Genomic DNA, 19761 nt, shown 5'->3' with positions numbered 1-19761 from the left:
ACTGTGTTCATTCTGTCTCATATTCCGAACACCTTGTCTCAAATTCCGAACACCACGAATAAATCGTATTCAAATGAATATTTTCGCAAATAAATTTATCTGAGCTAGTCATAAGGACCTCTAACTAGAGAATCATCACAACTTCCGAGGTCTAAAATAAATTGGGAATATGTTTAAATTGAATTGCAATTGACTGCCGTTTCCTGGTTATTCGATGACATATTTCAGCGAAACATTTCAACTGAGCCGCCATACAAAAACCGAGTGTTCGGAAAATGAGTCTGTTCGGAATTTGAGACAAAAACGGTATCTACGCCTCCCTCCCAGATAATAACCAGAGCTAGGAATGGTAATAGTGGCTTGAATTTCAAGAAAGTCACGTGGCTCTTCTGACTACAGTAGTTCAAAAACGTGAGTCTCATCAAGTAACCTATGTTGGGTACCGTTTTGACTCATATTCCGAACACTTAAGGCCAACAGTGACTTCAAATGCATCTGATAGGCATAAATTAGCTGATATTTGTGAAAATTTCAATTTATTCGCTAAGTCTAAGTGTTAGTTGTTGGGTGTGACAATAAAATTGTTTATATTGGCTTACTTAGTATTGTTTTTACGTTAAAGTATGGAACACCATTTTGATTCAAATGCCGAACACTGTGTTCATTCTGTCTCATATTCCGAACACCTTGATTCAAATTCCGAACAGCACGAATAAATCGTATTCAAATGAATAATTTCGCAAATAAATTTATCTGAGCTAGTTCTACTGGTCTCAAAACTAGAGAATCATCACTACTGCAGAGGTATAAAATAGATTGGAAGACGTTAAAATTGAATTGCAATTGACTGCCATTTCCTTGTAATTTGATGACATATTTCAGCGAAACATTTCAACCACATCGCCATACAAAAACCGAGTGTTCGGAATATGAGTCTGTTCGGAATTTGAGACAAAACGGTACATGAATTTCCAAATCATTAGAGTTATTGAACGCTCTAAATGAGTTTCACTGGCTTCGCTGACTGTGATTTGCTTAGCTTGGTTACCGTAGAGAGAATTTCAAGATTTTTCCGAACCCTGATTATAACTACAGAATGTCACAGAAGCCAAGCTCACTGAGTTGGTATTGACGATTGCTTCAAACCAACAGCCCTAGATTCCGTCGCAATTCTTGATACATGCTAAGTATCAGCGTATTCATTTGGGTTCGTCCTTCCAGAAACCGACTTCTGGTCCTCGTTGTCAGCCTCCCAGTCGGCATCTCTAATCAAGGGCGGATCAACGGTGCACTGGAACGTCAATACAGTGTTGGAGCTTCGTCTTAGGCTAGAACAGGACGTGACAGTTCAACTAAGGGGTCTATTTTGTAAATCGAGCAAATTCATGTGACTCGTCTGTAGTCATTGTCGATCAAAATAAGCATGCATATTTCAGATGTCACCCGTCGACTCTCATAGTAATCCAGTCACATAGAGTGACAATTATCGAAAAACTCGAGTGACAGAGCCGAGTCGAGCAAATATTTCGGTCGACATTGACTCCAGTCGAGTCATTTTGATCGGCTCGACTTATAAAATAGTGGTTTCTGCGCTCGTGTACATACACGTTACATGTCACCAACACTACTTAAGATTGCTGGTTGAAAATATAAACAAAGATCAGCTGTTCCCAGCAAAATCAAATGGCGGTATTTTCAACCAGCAAATTTGCGCACGTGTTTGTGACACCGCTCGGCGAGAGCTCAATAGGGACCTAAGACTGCCCAAAAGCCAGTGCTACAAGTATTCATTTTTTATCAAATCTTGTGAATAAATTCAAATAACAAGGATCATAATTTGATTGTTTCTTGAACGCTTCATTCATACAGTGCAATTGAGGGTGCTAGCATTTTTAAAACCAGGTATATATTGAAAATCAGCGATATTTTAGAGAAAATTGACACTATTTCTATTATATTGCTCCCGAATTAGTATTTTTTATTTATTTTAGCATTATAGAAGCACATTCGGTAAACCCAACATCGAATATAAATATATTTGAAACAATAAGTTTTTATGAACAATTACCAAACTTTTGATAAAAACTCTAATATATGAGCTAGCACTACGGTTGAGCTAGCAACAAAGTGCCCTGTTGTAAACCAACTCAACGATGTGAAAGTAGGCCTTTGCCAAAACGACCAATGGGAAGTGGTCTTTTTTGATAGGCAATTGGTTTCGTTTTTGTACTTTGACCCAGTGATGCATATTGAACTGAACGCGAGCCAAAAGTGAAACTGAACGCGTTCTAATTTTGCTCGAGAACCTAGCAAGCATTGAACTCTCGTGCAAGATTCTGCACCTGCTCAAGAACGGAAAGTTTGACCTGCCACGTCTTGTCTTAGGTCTTAGGTAATGGACGACACTCTCCAAACGTATCCTGTGAGCTTCCGTTGAATGTGGTTGATATCGACCCAGGTATCCAGCTGAAAAGCAGATGTCTAGGTAAACGCTCAACACAAGTACGCTCGCGGTAGGGTTCTCTTGATGCCCCCTCTCGTTTCAGTCCTTTTTCTATGGGTGACTTGATGGGATTACATTTAGCCATTCCGAAATTATCCACGACCTGCTTCACACGCGCCTGCTGAGAAAGCCGAAGAGCTCCTGTTTTCCATTCAAACTCAATCTTCATAGGCAAGAAAGCTTCTCCACAATCGATCATACGGATATGAATAAACGCAGAGCTCATTTAAATATAACGTGTGGTTTATTCAGAGGTAAGTTTGAGAATGATAATAACCTGAGACGAGACTCGCGAAGACGGTCTTCTTTTTCTGTGATTGCTGAGTTTTTTCTTATTCCACTTTGTGTTTATACCAATTATGCGCATGCTGTTCAAATCCTCACATGAACCTCTCAGCAAAAAAATGATTGAGTTTGCAATAACATCAAAATCATAAATAGCCGTTTGAGTGAAAATTCATGCCAGCAAAACGTAGCAGACAATTAGAAACAATTAATCTTCTGCTTATATTTATCAAGCAACTTTGGAAAAAATTGCAAGTTGAAAGTTTTCAATAACAGTTTACTTTGAACACAATACTTTTCACTTTTTCAGCCATAAAACGGTGGGCTGCATTTGACGTTACGTGAGAGAGGAATCTGGGCTGCATATGACGTTGATATTTTTCCTCTTCGCGAGTCCTCTATCAGATTATAACTACAAAATGTTACAGAAGCCAAGCTTACTGAGATGGGATTAACGATTGCTTCAAACCAACAGGTTGCTTTCGATGTCATTTTTGTTCGTGTTTGACGTATACCTACACACTATCGCCATCCAGGGGGAGTATACGCAACGAGGTGCGCCTACCGTTCTTGTTTTGTGGGTGTATTCGTTTGGCTCACAACGCTGCAAGGCATCCCACTGTTTGAATGTTGAAATGCATCAGCATTTGCTGCCTGACATGGCCCGCGTTTCGACCTGTGCTTTTTGGGTCGGCCCGCGTGAGAGATGATGCTGTTGGGGCCGGCCTGCCCGAGAGATGATTGTTAGGCGAGCTTTGTTTGTAGTTGACAGCCGTACACCCACCCTGGTTGGACCATTACCAAACACAGTGATTTTAGCATTGTTCTCGCGACTATGATTTTGATCAATAAAACATTTCTCGCAGAACATTACTAAAGGACCTATCTAACATTGAGAGGCTCTCTTTGTTTACTTTCTCTTTCATTAATAACTGAGTCACATTAACCTCTTCTGTTGCGTTTTTTTGTATGAAACGCTAGTCAAGGGAATTGACTTTCGATCTATAGTGAAAAACTTCCCAAAATCATTAGTATTCCACTGTTATAATCGAAAGAGAACGAGAGAGGAGAGAATCTCTCATTTGTACATAGGTCCTTTAGTAATGTTCCGCGAGATTTAAGTTTGCTGACAATACATGTACAGTATAGTCCATAAAAATGCGAAAATCTTCATATGATGATTTATGGAAGTTTCAAATGGAAAATTAAAACGAAACAAAAATGTTATTTTACTTGCATAGTTTAATCTGTTCAGACTCCATTGTTCGCATGGACATGATTTTGAGCTGTTATTTCCACCTTACTAGAAAGGAATTTGAAGCATACCTTGAAATTTTATCATGTAGTCATCGAGCTCAACATCTTTGTGGTTAAAACTTTGAACACATTAACAATGAGGTAAGATTCTTCACGGGCCTTGCCTCGAACATTCACCTAAATCAAATGATAGAAATGGATTCATGCCTGGAGTGTTTGAACCAAGGGTTGAACCTTCATGTAGTGGTGATAAGTGTGCCGCCAGGCTCGTTTTGTTTAAAAACGCGATGAGCTAGTATTGATATAAGTAGTCTCTTACAAAAGGAACAAACTTCTTCTTAAAAAAAAAACTCTAGAAGACGTTAGTATTTATTTTTTACTAGAGATGATGACGAACTTTGCTTGTCATCAAGTAGGCTGTTTAATAACGTTGTGAAACGTCCCGTACGAAATGAACACTTCCGTTCACTCTCATTTTTTCGACTCTCCCGTTAAAATTTCTATGCTTTTATAAAGGAAACCGTGGGTTAGTGGATACAGAAAAATCAATAGTCAACTCCATTGTTATGTTCAGCTAACCTGAATCAGCTAACCTGAAAATTTAAACTTTTTTCTGTGGATAGCATAATATATCTAATATACTTCAAATCGTTATTTGTTTCGATTTTTTTGATTGTTATGTATTGAATATGAGGGACTTGAAAATTTGCGCCAAATGATCCACTTACCCCACCAAGTTAAGTTGATCATCAATAAAAAAAAATCTATTCTTAAAACAATGTGATGTTATTATGTATAGTAAGAATGATATAACCTCATTCTACCCTATCCCATCAAAAAGGCACGGGGAAGTGTATCATGTTCATTAAATCTGTATTTATTTATGAAAATCACATATTATTCATTATGATTCATTCAATTAGAATTGAATTGTTCACCATGTGTTGAAAAATTATCAGTATTCGATTTCAGGCAGATATACAATTAATTTTTGATTGACAGAAAGCAATTTTGAAATTAATTGCGGTTAATAAGTTTTCTTATGTTAATGTGCGTGTTGTACCAGTTTTGCAGTAGTATCAGTGTGTACGTGAGAATATAACCAAAAAGAAAGCAATAATGCAAAAACATTCCAATTATTCAAGTTTATAGACCAATGATCCACTTACCCCACTGATACACTTCCCCCACTGTACCTTACATGAACACGTCGGAACACTATAGAGAACATAACTATTGGAAAATTTTCAAAGTTTGATAGCCCGTTCTCAAGCTATTCCGCACAATACAAACACCATTCCATTTTCATTTATATAGATAGAATAACCTTAAGAAAAAATGAAGGCACATCAAACGAATAAGACGCAAACTCTCCCAAATTATGACCCTGACAAAATATTTTATTATGACATATACGAGTATACGACGATCGAACACTTTTTTTCAACGTATAGTGAAACTATTTTGCTTCGCGCCCATTGACAAATTTCATAACGCTTTAGGGGGTGGGTGAGCGTCCTAACGTTGTTATGGTTCGTACAAAAATTGTAAACTATCAATGCAGAAAGCGTCCACTAGGAGATGGGTGGGTGTCCAAAATGGCCAATTTTAGCGTTATGAAGTATATGAAACAAGCCCTTTAGTACATTATTTAGGTTAGTATGAAAAATATGACAAAAATCGTCCTAGATAGCGAAATTATGCCTGTTTATACTACATTAATTACAATTACTCATGAAAATAATGAAAAAAAACGCCTGTGGATGCTAAATTCACTTTTAAACCATTTTTGCATTTTTTTATGGGCCATACTGTATTCATATTAATACGGGTTATTGTAAAAGAAAAAACCCAAATTTTAATGAATTGAACTAGATCAAGGTATCAAGTATCAAAGTATAATTTTGCCCCAAACATTTGGACACGCACTTACAGTGGGACGTAATAAAAAAAAGTGAGACATATGTGTTTGTGCTGAAACTATTGGTGTAGTGATTCAACATGTTCTACAAAGTTTCATTATTTTTAGAGTACTTCAAAAAATATTTTTTTTTGTTTATTGTCAAAATTGAAAACTGTCTAGAAAAACATTGTAGGCGACATCATTTCATGAAACTTTGTCGATGATGGAAAAGTTCTATCTTTTCAATGACAAAGTTAAAGGGTAAATATGATAAGTAGCCCCTTCAAAAATCGTTCTTTCTACGTAACTTTTAAAATTGATTTTCCACATTTTTCCAATGTTCTAAAATGATTAAATTGTTGTAAAAATACATTTTTTTGCCGAAGACACCAAAGCGCTATCTCTTCACTTTAAAGATATATGAACGCTTTTCTCGTTTTTTTCGCATCAAATTGAAGTGTGCATATCTTGTAGAGTTGCAAGTCGTAGCAGAAAATTTTAGCATCATGCTGTTCCGCAACCATTTTCCTATATGCAGAAATAATTGCGGAATCTAAAGCAGTTTGTTAAGTTGCAAATAGTAACTTTTTTAAAAAATATAATGTTTTTAAACAACATTTTAAAATTTTAAATTTGTTTTTCAATTTTTTATTTTGTTTTGATATTTTACTGTCCACTAAGTCTTAACGAGAAGTTAAGTTTTAAGTTTTAAAGTTTCTTGTTAAAACTGTTCAATTTTAATTTTAAAAATTAATATTTAGTTTTCGGTGTATCTGACAACATTTTTAAGAGACATTCGACTTTTATAAATGGATTGTATTTCCATTATTGGGTTTAACGTACAGGAAAGGCAGCGCTGATAAATATGTGGAAGCTGCTATTCGATTGAGTGTCAGAACGACTATTAAAGTGTGGAAGAATCCGCTTAGATACGTATCATAGCGATGTCTATCATGTTGATATCCAAGTTTTGAAAATGACAAAATGAGTCAAAAAAATATGTAGTGTAAGGAAAAAACTGAGTATTAAAGGATTAATACTACCGTTGTAGGTATATTTTTATGAACTTATAGATCTAATAGTATTCGATATACTAAAAAAAATCCAGTGCATTGCACTAAGAAGACATGTTTTCTCAAAAGTAATTTCAAATTTAAACTAGATAAGCACAAATTATATTTTTTACTTTCATTTAAAACATGGAAAAGTAAAATTTCAAAGAAAATAACAAAAGTACCAGATGAAAAAATAATTAACAACATAATTTTCTTATTACGATAATTTTATTATCGTTATTATCAATCAAACAAACTGCTATGGATCCTACTTGATCCCATAATCATTTCTACATATATGAAAACGTATAGGTTGCGGAAAAGCAGATACAGGAGATATCACTTTGGTGTCTGGAAAAATTGTGTATTTTACAGCACCTTATGCATGCACAGAAACTGTTCAAAATAATATATAATTATCGTTTAAAATGAGCAATAAGTAAAATATTAAAAAAAAATTAATTATTAGTAAAAAGTGAGTAAATATTCGAAAAAATCATTAATTTATTTGAAAAAAAAACTTGTCATTTTCAACTAAATAAAACTGCTTTGAGTTCCACTAGATTCCGCAATTATTTCTGCACATATAAAATGGTATAGGTTGCGGAACAGCATGATGCTAAAATTTGCTGCTTACTACTTACACTCTACAAGATATGCGCTTTCAATTTTATGTGTAAATATGTATGAGAAAAGTTATGTTTCTACCTGAAGTGAAATTTTTGGCAGTGTCCAAACGAAGTACTCAAAAAATAATGAAAGTTTGTAGAACATGTTGAAACGCTATACCCAATAGTTTCAGTACATACACACATGTCCCACTTTTTTTTATTTCATTATGGGCCACTTACGATGTGCCATCAGATAAAGATACGAGCCGGTAACTTGCATGAAAGTTGACTAAAGTTGACTAAAATTGACAATAAATCATCAATAATCCAATGCATGAGTTCACTGGTTGATGTTGAGCGGTGCCGTGTTATTTATGTGGTCATGGCAAGTGTGAATTCCGCTCCCCCAAACGTCAAATTAGTAAAGCCGTGCATAGGTCCATATCCAATACCTGCATATCTGAAAACCCTGACGTGCTATGATATTTAAAAAAAACGAAGTTGATTAAACAACCTTAAATTGTGCAAACAATTCATTCGAAGCTCTCGTTTGATTGATCTGTTTCTATGCATACATTATAACCCAAGTCATTTGGATCATGTCACGTGAAATAAATTCGCTCGTACTGCAGCTTACTAAATGTAAACGGATCAAAAAGGGACACAATCCAAACTGGTTTACTCGTGCCTGGTTACTAGTAGGAATGTATAGTACGAGTTTGGACCCCAGTATGTTGAAGGGCTACAATTTTCAATATATAGTCGCCAAGAGCATATGAAACAAGGGTGTACGCATAACTCTGCATGCAAGAAAAGTGGCCACGCTTTAAATCGTGCTGACATTTCATGCAAAACCGGCCTTGTTGTTCAATCGTTATCGTGATGAAAATGTAATGGCTTGAACATGATGGATTAGTCTAGGCGCGGTGGACTATCATTAACACATGAAAAGTAATTCAATAAATCATGCCGGAAAGATGCTATGAAGTACTTTATCTATTAAAAACAGATCTCTATGATAATAAAAAGTCGTGAGTTACATGAAGCTAAGATAACATCCAATTAGTATTAATCATATTCTTCTTTTCTCTGGCGTTACGTCCCAACTAGGACAGAGTCTGCTTCTCAGCTAAGTGTTCTTATTAGCACTTCCATGGTTATTAAATAAGAGCTTTCTTCACCAATTGACCATTTTTGCATGTGTAGTTGAGAAAATTTCCTTTACGAAAAGTTCCTTGACCGGCGGGAATCAAACCCACGACCCTCAGCCTGACTTGCTGAATAGCAACGCGTTCACCGCTACGGCTATCTAAGCCCACATATGCATCATTAATCATCTTTGGATAACTGACACTTAACCAGATTAGGTACTTATAGATTGTTGACTGGTCATTCGTTTGAATAACGGTTCGGAACGCCCTGGCTAGTTCTTCAAATCAAATTTATTCCCATTTTTTGCCATTTCATCGGCCCCACTCAAACGGTTTCGCCAATTCTTAGCTCTCTAGTGGTTTCTTCCCATTAGCGGTGGCCCATTTCACCATATAAATGCAAGATGACGACTCGCAACGGTCATCATAAGTTAAACGATGTGATTCTCCAGCTATTAAAGTAGGGTTTGAATGGCTTCCAGAACACGTATCGTTTGCCTAGCTAGCGAAAATATGCTTATGTCATCGGTCAGATTTAAATACAGCTTCGAAAATGCTCATGTCCATTGCTGGCTCTGTTCTAGGTCAATCGGCAATTAGATAATGATTTTTTATTCTCCATTTGTTCCATCCAGGATGACGGAGGAATTGAGTTCTTCAACACGATTGTCCTACAGCCACATCTGAAGCTGGTTACGGATTTGGGCCGTGGATACCACGTTCGATGCCGCTACAAGAGCCGCGAGGCAGCGATGAAACCTGTGAAATCACGGGACGATAATCGACCACTGGCGCTAACGGAGTGCCGAGGGAACCGATCGACGAGATTACGGCAGATCCATGGATAAAGATTCATCCAGTGCAGGAGGAAGAGGTTAAACCCATGCCCGCTTGTCATATGAAAATCTTTACAGGAGAGAAGTTGGCGGAAAACGTTAAGATCGGAGATCCACTCACTTTGGTTATCAACATCGATAAACAGGACACTTACGGTTTGCACGTGACCGACTGTTTAGTTCGCGATGGTCTTGGCTGGGGAGAGCAAAGACTGATTAGCGACGATGGCTGCCATTGGACAGCGAAATCTTGGGACCGGTTGAGTACACCGAGGAGCAGACCAAGGCAACGGTGACATTCCCGGCGCACAAGTTCCCATACACCATTCGGTGTAACTACCAGTGTAATGTGAAACTTTGCGCCCTGGACGATCCTGACTGTCATAAGGTACGTAAGCCATTGAAATTGAAGACTAACTTATGAAAACTTAAGCTTAAAGTATGCATGGAGCCCTAAGGCGGCACGGGACGTCATTATAATCACCCTATCCATTTGAGGAAGCAAATCTCAAGCACCACTCCATTTATTGATTAGAAATTGATCATAAGATTCTATATATGTAGTGCACAACTCATTTATTTTCAGCTTCATCGGTTCGCTAAAACTCGAGATTTGCTTCTGCAATGTTTTAGTGAAGGTAATATTTGTTTATGTGCATACCATTGATTTCTTATGGGACCCTCCACTTTGGGTACTGATACACCATTTATAGGTACAAAAGAGCAAAAAATTTAAAGCAAAATAATTGATTTAAATATTTTATGCTTGAATTTTATAAACATTTTTCAATTACAGGTCGGACTCGATTATCCGGTGACTCGATTATCCAGAATTTAGACTCGATTATCCGGAATTTGTTTTTGATGTTCTTGTATTTCAATTTTTATGCATAAATCTGAGATAATTCGTTTTGCAATATACAATATTAATGGTTTTGCAGTTTTGAACGTATTGAAGAAGGGAGGTTTGAAAATTGTTGTTTTTTTTTGTGTATGCTGATCAACCTTTTTTTCTTGTCAAGACCTATTTCTATGTTTCCTAAAGCAAATTCTAGCTACGCCACCGCATCATATAAATAAAATAACGAAAAAAAAAGATAATATTTAAGTGATTCGATTATTCGGAGTGAAAAAAAAAATCGATACTCCGGATACTCGAGTCCAACCTGTACTTGTATCATTTTTGCATAGAAAATATCACATGATCATTTATTAGTGTGAAACATGCCAAACACACTACCTCTATTAAGGAAGCGTTTGCCTCAGTTTTACAAGGGCTGTACGGAAATTTATTTGTATTATATAAAACTAACATTCATTGATTGCCCTTAACAAAACATAAATTAATCCAATTAACTTTAAAATTGTTCTCAGTTCACGTTTTCACGAGCTAATAACGAAAATTGCCGATGCATACGAAATATCAACTAAAATCTCAGGCGAAAAAGAATAATCTCCACCAAAATCACACCAAAAAGGAGCCAAAAACGATGAATTTTAGTGAAATCAAACTTGTTTGTCATCTATATCCAGCAGATCTCAACCAGTCTATGGCTATGGACCTGTGCACGAGTTCACGAATTTGACGTTTGAGCGGTGCCGAATTCACTTGTTGCCATGGTCACGTAAAAAACACGGCACCGCTCAAACGTCAGATAGTGAACTCGTGCATCGGTCCATAGTGATTCCTTATTTGGCCATTTGTAAATTCTACAAAACCTTCACATTTTGAATGTTTAAACATCCAGACATAATTGTTATCAAACAGCTTAAATATACTGAATGGTTGAAAAATTTGAAATAAATAAATTATCACGTATGGCGAAATAGGGAACTATTATGTCCATAACTGCTACACATATCCTAGTATGTTTCGTATAGCTATGAAGAATTTATAAAAGCGCCAACACGAACGAATTTGGATGGAAGATTCTTATTGGATGGAAAATCAAGACCAGTTTTGTCCAAAATCACTAGGAAAATGTATATTTAAGATTTAATAACCCAGACAACCAGAAATCGCATGAAAATTCACGTTATAACTCGTTTATCTCATACTAATCACATCGAACTCAAACAAAACACCGTGGATAACTCGTCAAATTGATGAGCTTCCCGCATAAAACACTTCTTTTCTGAGTGCATTTGTACATTTTTGTGTCGTCCGTACACTCGTACAAAGGAAGTCGAATTAATCCGTAGCAGCTGTCAAATCACCATTTGTTATCATAAGTTAAGTCGCATAAGATCACAGTTAGTTCGGTAGAACATTTATACACTCGCATTGTATGTTATCATTCATCACATAATATATGCACGCATATCGCCTCCACTTTTGTACGTAGAAGCCTTTTCGCGACATCTTATAAGTGAAATGTTGCACATACAAAGCCTCCAGGTGATTTCGTTATACGTACATTTTGTTTGTCTGGGAAATTCTCATCATAATCTTTTTTTCATCAGTTCACATATTAAAGAGTATTCGCTTTGAACTTCAAATAATAGGTATTTATCACTCTTGTGCTATAGAATAAATAAATGGGTACTAAAACCCCATTTTTTCATGAGCGATGCGCAAGATTGAGATAAAGGAATTAAAAAAGCTCAATAAAATACAAAAAAGTATTAAACAGAGATAAAACTCTTCACAACGTATTGCATTTTTTTACCACATTTTGGCATTGTAATAATTCATCCAAGTAAGTTTTCCCAAGTAACCACTAAGCCGAATAAAACGGCATCAAGTCGGTTCTATAGTCGATTTAAAGGCTTGGCTAACAGGGCTAATTGGAACTATATCATAATTAAGGGCTGTTTGTAGAACCACTTTTGGCGAATTATTTGGCTGATAAGCAGCCTACTCGTTCCGAGTCTCTGAATGAGCCTCTGTACGTGCCATAAATTCTTTTGTTCTCATGACTTTTACTGTGCGCCGTGTGTTGGTGCTGTCTCGCTCTCTCTCACGGGCAACTTGAAAAACAGAGCGCACAGTAAAAGTCAAACGTTTTATGGCATGCATAGGCTCATGGAGAGGTGTCAAAATTTTATAGCACAGGGATCAAGAAAAAAGAAAAAAAAATTGTTTACGTTCTATACTTTTCCTTTCTTTATTCTTAGTCGACTTTTTTGTTTCGTGGTCAAGGCTCGAACTAATGATTCTGAGATACTATTAGATGATTTGTACCACATTATCCAACTGCTCCATCGACGTACTGATAATTTACATTGACCAGCAGCATATTTAAAGCAAAAAAAGTTGCTGCAGTATGTTTGTTTATATTTGGAAGGAATTGAAGATGCTGATAAAGCCCGCAATAATTAATTGGCCCTGATTCATTGCATACGATACTGCTAAAGAACCAAAATCCTCAACAGTTTTCTGAACATATTTTGTTAATCAGGAATTCAATGTAATATATATCCTGGCATGAACCTCCACCATTCCCCCAAATGTTCTTTATATCTATTTCGTATGATTCCCTCTTCCTGAATCAGCAAATCCAAGGCAACTCCGAAACAATATTGCGGAGGCAATTCTCAGTACAGTATTTCACTATTTATAACAAGTTTGCCATATTTCGCTACACAATAGTTTGTTTTCAGATATCGACACATTAGATCTTGATCTAATAGCATCTACGGTCGGTGAAATCTTACCAAATTTCATCATGGCTCACAATAAATTTGTTTTGGTTGATATTTGTTTATGCTATAATTGACATGAACGTTTTGATACTTTAAGCTGTTCATAAGCATTGGCAGCCGTTGTTTACTGCTTGATAGCACAGGGTTTACAAGCCCTGTAGCATAGCGTTATATAATCATAATACGGCTACTTTCAGGGTTAAAAGTCACAGTGCCTAGAGGCAGTTAAAAATGTCTTTATGATGCTACTTGGCACTGAAAAGCCGTTGAACGTCCCATATACCGCATATAACAGTGCTTATTAATTACCTGGGTTCTCATTGAGTTTGTCCACACGGACTTTTCGAGCTGCTCCCAACATCTTTCCGGAAAACGGATGTCGAATGGAATGGAGAAATGTCCACAGAACATACAAAGTATCGCTGGAATCGCTGCAGCTAATTATCTTCGCGGTTGTTTGAAATCTGCAAGAAGAAAACTCATTCTTATGAGAATCAGTTTACCAAAAACAGAACAATTATATTACTTACGTGACGAAAAACTGTAGTTTCCCCAGCTCAGCTCTCCAACACAATCAAGGCAGGCTTTGGGAAAATAGCTAGTTATCTTTAATTGTGTACCTTCAATCTTCCTAGGCAAACACAAGGGCCACAGGTTTCTATGCATTTAATTTTAATTTTATTGGAAAAGTGTGAAAAGACGCGTGTTTCAATACATTTTATTCAATCAAACTAAAAGGTTGTTACATTGCTTTTGGGTGTGCAGGAGTCGATTTTGATCCGATTGTTTTCAACTGTGATGAAATGTTTTGATCAGTTACGCGCTTTTATCATGTTTGTCCATTGATTGAGATCTGGGCTTGCAGTGACAGTTCGTGACAGCAGAATCTCGGCTCACATTGACGTACATAAATTTTGTATCGGTTTCTCCCTTCAGGTCAGGTCACATATGAGTGAAGATAGTCAAGCCGATTGTTTAATTATCGGAGCTCTCGAATTTATTCGACGATTACGCTTGAATTTGAATCGATTCAAAAACATCGATTCTAATAATTCGATTAAATCCGTGAATCGGTTCGACATATTCAATTTTAATCGAATCAGTAACATTGATGATCTGGTCAATTTGCCCAACGCTAGTTTGCGACCTATACATACGATTTTGGAGCCTTTTTATATGAAAATCCGGCAAATTGCACAGTATTGTTTTTAGGTCGAAAATTAGTATGCCGTGACCGCCCCTAAATCTGCGCACTTCAACCAAAATCCAACAAAATTTGATTGAATAATTAAATTTTCGTTCAAAAAATTGATTTTTCATAACTACAATAGTAATCAAAAAGTACGCGAAAAATTTTCTCGACAAATTTACGTTTATTACTTAAATAAAAACTAAAATAGCTTTGAAAATATTGAAAGACTTCCAAATTAACTGCTCGATAGCAAAAATGATAAGGGCTCATTCCACAAATTTCATACGATGAAGCGGGTGGGCGGGTGTCCTTAAGATGTTACAGCTCATACAAAATTCGAAAACTGTTCATTCAAATTGCGTTATGAGGGAGTGTGAGGTTGTCAAAAAATTATCATTTTAGGCGTTATGAAATTTATGAATAAACCCCAAGCACAGACAAACAGACGTCACATCTCTCATCGCTGTCCTTTTTAACGATCGATTCAATATTGGGTAGGTGGTCAATCGACACCCGCAGCGCTCGCGTCGTTTTGTTCGTGTTTGACGTTCACACTACCGCCACCTGTGTACATCGGCCAACTACAGTGTTTTTTATCATTGGGCGTACATGATTTCGAGACTATGATTTTGATCGAGATTTGTTCTAAGTGTTACGTCTGTTTCTCTGTGCCCAAAGGGAGTACCTGGTCACAAATTAAAAAATATATATCACAGATTTTTAGTACGTAGCAGGCATCACAATCTCATCTAAACGAAGAGATCATAATATCTGATTGAGAAAGATATTATCTTCAATCCAAGAGCTCATTGAAATGAATTTTCATCTTGTGCATAACTTCTCATCTTGATAACTTTTGGGTAATATGATCAAATTTTTGTTCCAAACTGAATTCTAATATTTGTTGAAGTAATATTGCTGTGTGCGTTTGAAATGCAAATATCAATGCGGGAACACAAATGTGGTAAAATTTTTCCCATAAATGCGATGTCAAAGATATATTTTCTTGCTAGGGCGGCTGTGACTTATATAATTGTTACTAGGAAAGGACACCTTGTTTTGTGTTACCGCATTTGAAGGACGTTTAGTCACATTTGCATCTCAAATGCAAACAGCAATATAGATTATAAATCACTTGGATGATACATAGTTTTGTGAAAACGATAACATTTCTGATTGCAGAAAAGTAATTTCTTCTAGTTGAATGATAAACTATCCCATACGTGTAATGACAAAATTGAAAAACGAAAAAGCTGGTAAAAAAGAGCAAAATTACCTGCGTTTGGCTATCGATGTTTTTTGAAAGAAATCAAGTAAAGCTTATTTGGAATTTTTTTTGCAACTTTCAGTGTGCATATACACATCGATTGTATTTTGTAGAATGCAGGATCTTTTTTACACAGCAACAGCGCGAATGGTTTGGGCAATCAAGAAAAATCAAAATGAGCAAGATTCAAAATTACATAATTTTAATCCAATATATTTAATGTTATGTTATATACTTAATATTTAACAGTGTTCTGTGTAAGGAGGTTAATATACACCTAACTTATTTAACTAAAATCTATTCTAGCAAATCAGTCACTACCATTACCCTTCAGAATCATTATGTCGTTTAAAATTTATCTACCAATTCTTGTCCTCGAGTACGTTAAAAGGAGATTTCAACGCGCTGATCAGTCTCTCGACACAAAACTTGACAACATGCAAAGCTAACACAGTATGTGCAATTTCGTACAATAATGGGTCATAACACCTTTTCCTGTTCCAGTATTCCAGTGGAGTTTGCAACATCGTAGAAATTGACAGTGATTTGGATTGCCATTAAACATTACTCGATCTTGATATTGTATTAAGTTGATCCTTTTGGGAATGTCGTTCAGCTCGGTGTTGGGAGGACCATATTTTTCAGTGAACAGCTGGTCCATTTTTTGAAAGTTTTGGATTTGTTTGGATCTTGATTTCTACTGACTGAACATTATTTTATTAAACGAATTCAGTATATGTTCCTATAAAAAAAAACATTTAAATAAAATTTGGTAAAAAAATGAATGAAATACCTGTGCCCTTTCCTTCTCTTCCTTGAGAGAAGAATCATTGAAATTATATCTTGAATCAAAGTAATTGGCGGCAACTATGGGATCATTTTCCTTGAGCTTCTCCTCCCTTTTCTTTCGGCTGCGAGCAGATTGTTAGCCATTTTCTGGTTATGCTTTTCTTCCAATTCCAACTTCATTCTGACCATGCCCAGAAAAAATCTCCAACGATCAGCTGTTCACTTTGTATACGGTCTGTGCAAAACACTCGCTGGCTCAAATGCTTCAACAAACTGCTCAATGAAATACCAATCTTCTTCAACAACTGGTATTTTCTTTCCGTTGATTGTCAGACTATCTGACAGCAAACTGTAAAATTCTATTATATTTCAAGAGCGGCTTCAACATTCTGTGTGTACCTGACCAAACGTCCCGAGGAGGAAAGATAACTCGATTCCCGCCATCAGCCGAATTATTCTTCCGCTGCTACAAACACACCTCTTTACTCCACAACAATATTCACTCAACTCAACCAAATCTCATTTTTTCCAGCACACTCCAGCTGCATGTGTGTTGAACTGTCACTCATGCACGCTGAGATGATCTAATGTAATAACGTGTTATATTAGCCTTCTTAGAGCACGCTCAAATAATTGTATTTGAACAAACCTGTTATATTCATTTCCATCTACAAACTCCAGATCCTACACACACCACACTAAGGTATTTTCAGTTATCAATACTCTATTCTGGTATTATGAAGGTATTTGAAAAAAATGTTCAAAGCAATAAAAAAATACTCATTTTTGGTATTCGATAGCTATTGAGGACTGCTGATGTACACACTTAATTTATTTCGCCGAGCCGGCAAAAATAATTGCCGAGAACCCAATAGCTGAAGATTTCGGCAAAAATCTCGGTAAAAGTCAAAGTGCCGAATTGAACTGCAAAATGTTAAATCAACCCAGCTGTCAAAATTTAACGAAAAATTCGGCAATTCATTTGCTGAAAATCTCGGCACACCACTACCGGATTCGGTAAATGGTATTATTTTTCAATTGGAGAAGAATAAGAAGAAAAAAAAACCACATAATATTCAATGCTCCGAAACAAATTTATTAAAATTAACATATATAATTGTGTTACAAAAATACCACCACAGAAAACATCTAAATTTTCACAAATTGGTAAAATTCGTGCTTTTCTATTTTGAAACAAATGATAGCAGCACAACCATTTCCGCTGCACTTCGATTGTTCAAGTACATCCCGAGAAATATTCCTAAAAGTGTATAAAAAATAGCATTACTGAGCTGACTCGTTTGAATGAATCATTTTATGGGCACAAATGTACGCCAATATACAATAAGTTATGTGAATACTTACATGTAGGCGCTCTCCCTGTTTTCACGAACGTTTTAAAACATTTCGAGCACAGTTGGGTTTCTGCAGCTCTGATTTTTCGGCGTTGACAGATCACTTTGCCGAAATTCAGTAAATAATATTTGTTTGCTGATTGTTTTGGTAAAAATAGATTACCGAGTCGTCAAGTTATTTATGTAAACTAACCGATTTTCGTCAATTGTCATCTGTCAATATCGCTCATCTGTCAAAATTGAACGAAATTTCGGTAAAAATATGTTTTACCGGCTGAATTCGTCATTTAAAGTTTACGTGAGATGAAATTCTACGATTAAGTGTGTATTCAAATACTATTGAAAAATTTCAACTTTTATATGAAAATCCGTTCAATTTTATTTGGGTATACAATACTGATCTAATTATCAGCTTGTATTTTAGAATATGCAGAAGGTATCCTCAAAATGATTTTTATTTACCTCTTATGCAGGCTCATTCATACCTCATTCAGGTTGTAAGTATTGGAAATTATCTGGTATGGAATACCTCAATTTGGTATTCAGTAGTTATTTTCCTTCTGTTCGGGTGGTCACATTATCAGGTTTGGTTGAGGTACTTTATGAATTTCATTAAGTTTTTGATATTTCAAGACATGGTTTTCTTCAAAAAAAAACTTCGAATTCTGTTCAGATTTTCGGAAATAGGGTTTCAGCCATCCGTGATACATAGACTTTAGTGTATGTGCGCCACAGGACTGTACATCTAAAACATTCGACTCTATGATCTTGGTCACGATTTCTTCATTAGCATCTGACATCCTATTAAATATCTGATTGTCGTCTGTTTCCTGCTCATTACAGCGACTGATTTCATTTCTGTCAATAATGGAACAATTCAACCTTATCAAACCGAGTTTTTGAATTTAAATCGTTAAACCAAAATCGTCAAAATTCAAGGGCTTGTTCATGACTTGAATTTTTGACCGTACGCTTTCATATTGGACTGCATTGTCAAGTAAATGGCATACGCTGTTAATCAACACTCTGTCCAACTGCTCACATCAAAGACTGCGTTGCTTCCGCTAGCATGTCTTGCCGTGTGGGATTCATTAGCTTCGATGCAACCTAGCACACGAATATGAATTTCTGCAAAATTGTTCCTGAAATTGTGCGGTCGTTCCTAAAAGGCTACGCTCTTTGCATGTTGCTGTCCAACTGTATCAACACCAATCGTCCTTTCAGTTCTTTTGCAATCTGTTTGGCGCATAGCAGCAGCTGCCAATACAACCAATTTAGCGACATTCTGTGACGTTCACATTGACGCCAAAAACATGCCGTTCGTCATGGCAAGGATGTCGATAACCAGAGTTTATGAATGGAGAGTTTGCGCGAAGAGTGAACCAAATCTACTATCGAACTGTCAAACTATCGAGCAGGCCAGCAAAACAATAGGGACTATTTTCGAAGACGAAGAAGAAAAACACCGATTCAAAGAAGTCTCTTCGCGCAACTCTCCATCATAAGACTCTGGGATAAACCAGGGACATCGAGACTCGGAATGGGGTTTACCTACCGTAACATCTTGATGATGTTTTTTCAATATGTAGGCGTCCCTTGCTCATTTGCCCTTGTGCTGGCTGCTTCGGGGATTAACAACCACACTTAAGGCTTTTGGTGCGTCATCACAAAATGGCTTCTCTCCAAAATCACTAACATATTGTTATGATAGTAATTGGTTATTTGCAACATCGATGAAATATAACTGCTTATTACCTGATTAAATGAATAATTTATGCGAAGAAAAATGCTTCAGGTGGTATTTCAATATTTAATCAACACTTTCAGATACAGCATTATCAATTAAGCGACAATATACAATGAGATTTTATTCCAAAAAAAAATCCTCCCTCGATTCATGCGCATTTCGTTG

The 19761-nt window shown here is 36.2% G+C and overlaps 1 pseudogene; it reads left to right on the top strand.

Moving 5' to 3' along the window:
* The first annotated feature begins 9169 nt into the window (after positions 1–9169).
* Positions 9170–10069, top strand: LOC110680458 (annotated as a pseudogene).
* Positions 10070–19761: the final 9692 nt, after the last annotated feature.

The sequence above is a fragment of the Aedes aegypti genome, unplaced genomic scaffold (genome assembly GCF_002204515.2).
Source record: "Aedes aegypti strain LVP_AGWG unplaced genomic scaffold, AaegL5.0 Primary Assembly AGWG_AaegL5_hic_scaff_1429_PBJ_arrow, whole genome shotgun sequence".
Taxonomy (NCBI): Eukaryota; Metazoa; Arthropoda; class Insecta; order Diptera; family Culicidae; genus Aedes; species Aedes aegypti.
This window is presented reverse-complemented; position numbering and strand designations above follow the sequence as displayed.